Source organism: Triticum dicoccoides, chromosome 1B, assembly GCF_002162155.2.
Source record: "Triticum dicoccoides isolate Atlit2015 ecotype Zavitan chromosome 1B, WEW_v2.0, whole genome shotgun sequence".
In the NCBI taxonomy this organism is placed as follows: Eukaryota; Viridiplantae; Streptophyta; class Magnoliopsida; order Poales; family Poaceae; genus Triticum; species Triticum dicoccoides.
Genome location: NC_041381.1, coordinates 486922981 through 486925641, shown reverse-complemented (window position 1 = coordinate 486925641; position 2661 = coordinate 486922981). Strand labels below are relative to the sequence as shown.

Here is a 2661-nt window from a genome sequence, read left to right as displayed (position 1 = left end):
ATGAATGCAAATCTAACAATAGATTCTACAGACAATCCCGGAAGCAATCCGGAGATCGTACCAGAGGATGAGCAACATGCTCAGCGACAGCTGAAGGCTGGCAAGCGTGTGCTTACAAAGGTTATACAGGAGAAAAATACTCTCCGGGACGCGAACACCCGACTGGACATCGAATTAATGGATGTTCGGGCCCAGCGTGCTGACTCCGTGAAGGAGAATAAGAGGCTTCGATGCGACATATTTAGTAAGTGCTCTAACGAACCACTATAAAGTTCGGCGAAGAAGCGTGCTAATAGAATTATGTCTGTAGGTATGTTGACAGGCCATCCCGAAGAGGAGATGCCCGGATCGGCAGGCGATCTTCTGCAGGAGCTCTCACAACTGCACGAACAAGTCCAGCAGGTGATGCAGGGCATTGCCCAAGCCTTGTGGCCGTCCGCCTCCCTGCCGGGAGGCATGGGGGAACTTGTGGAGATGCTCAAGGGAGCGCGGCGGCGCTTCCAATTATGGAAGATATCGGCCTGCCGACAAGGTGCAAGGGAAGCCTGGGCCATGGTGAAGACGCAATACACCAAGGTTGACCTGAACCACATGGTCGAGGTCGGACCTGTAGGGTCAGATGGGAAAGAGATCCCTGTAAGTCTGGTATATGACCAGGTAGCATTAGCCGCTAAGTATTCCCAACAGGACTGTAGGCTAGACAACCTGTTGGATGGTATAGAAGAAGAATTTAGTCAGTCTAAGTGACTTTGTACTTCGAAGGACACATTTTTCCCTAGCCGGATTGTAAATCATTTGTCTTGGCGGACCTTTTCGCTTCAATCTCTGGACCCGACAGTCCGGAGTGTATCCGAATACCTGCTCAGTTATGTGAAAACCGGGGCACGCGTGGAAACCAGGCGTAGGGGTCATAAGTGCTTGAACAGACAAGTACCCAACTAGCTATGTTATATCACATGGGTAGTAAGAAACATCTTCCAGGGAGAATAGTTCCGTTAAGGGTTCCTTTCCCTGGGTGTGCATGCAGTAATGTGCATGCCCGAACTGCGAAAAATGATGCAGGATATAATCATCTGGGGGCATGTTTTGAAATAGGTAAAAGATATCTTTTGTTCACCGACCGAATATTCCTTTAAGAACACTAGCTTTCAACTTCACCCAGTCTGAGGTACACATCCGGCTGACCCGGCAGTAACAATCGTAGAGGTGCTCCCCTTATGCCCTAGCCGAATTAACGGGAACGTAGGGCATAAACACAAGAGCCAGGCAACCCAGCTTGGGCAAAACTTAAGTCATATCGATGCATATAGTGGTGAAAAAAGGCACATATGGGGAAATGACGCATATGTGGTGGGCATAAAGCCTAGAAGATAATTATATTAAGCTTATGTGTAAGAATCCCCTAGGTATATTGAGCGTGCATAGTGCGGCAGGAGTGTGCGGTCAAAGCATACTTGAAACTTTTAAGGCTATATATATACATCTGGGCTATTCTGTTACGCGTAACAGAATCTGTTACCCTTTCTGAACTGACGAATTCAACAGGTTGAACTCATGCTTTCATTTTTGTTAAACTGATCATCTTCTTTAAAGACTGATGCTCTCAGTTTGAACCTGTGTTACTGGGCTCATGGCGTTTTCATCCCCGCGGCGTAGTCACCACAGCCGCCGCCGCCGTTGAGGAGCTCGAGTTGCTCGCCTTGAGGGCCTTCACGGGCGCCGAAATGGACCGCCACGACCTGGGCGCGTCCGGCGAGATCGACAAGACGCCGCGTAAGGCCGCCGCGCCGGACATGGAGTCCGAGCCGGTGTTGGCAAGGAGCAGCAGGCGAGCGCTCGGAGCCCGTCCCCCGCACCGGCTCAGGAGCTGCGGTTCATCTATGCGGTCTGCGAGAAGGCGCTCGGCGGGCACAAGTCCGGCCACCGCAAGCCGCTGCCCACCGGAGAGCGCTGCATCACCACGCAGGCGTCCTCGGGCGGTGGGTCGGAGGTGAGCACGGCGGCGTCCTCGGGCGGGAGCAGTGGCGGCCCGCATCAGTGCACCGTCTGCGGGCGGGGCTTCGCGACCGGGCAGGCGCTCGGAGGGCACAAGCGCTGCCACTAATGGGACGGCACCTCCGTGTCCATGTTCATGTATGTCTCCGTGTAGGCGTCCTCCACCGTGCTGAGGAACTTCGACCTGAACCTGCTACCAATGCCGGAGAACGCAAGGGTGAAGAGGTGGGCCGAGGAGGAGGAGGAGGAGGTGCAGAGCCCTCTCCCCACCAAGAGGCTGAGGCTTTTGCTGTAAAAGAAGGAGAGATGGCCAATGCTCAACCATCCCTTATTGATTTGTTCATTTGTTGAATTGGATTAGGTATCACCATGACTTGTTGATTTATTGTATTTATAAGGGCACAAACAAATTAAAAACTTAATTTTCATACTCCAGCGCCCTTCCCTGATCTCTCCGTGTCCATGGTGAGCCGCGCTTCCCGATTTTCCTGGGTCGCTGCTGTACTGTCAGAAGAACTAAAACTTTGGAATTGCTCGCAAGAGCGTAGCACTAGGGTCGCGGTCACTGAAGGCGATTAGTCCCCCCATCTCCTACCTAAAAAATTGTTTCCCCCTATTCTCACTTGTTAACCGAAATTTCAACATCGACGACCAACCCCCGAGTCA

The 2661-nt window shown here is 52.2% G+C and overlaps 1 pseudogene; it reads left to right on the top strand.

Annotated features, from left to right (window-relative positions):
- Positions 1-552: 552 nt before the first annotated feature.
- LOC119350500 lies at positions 553-2290 on the top strand (annotated as a pseudogene).
- The last annotated feature ends 371 nt before the right edge of the window (positions 2291-2661 follow it).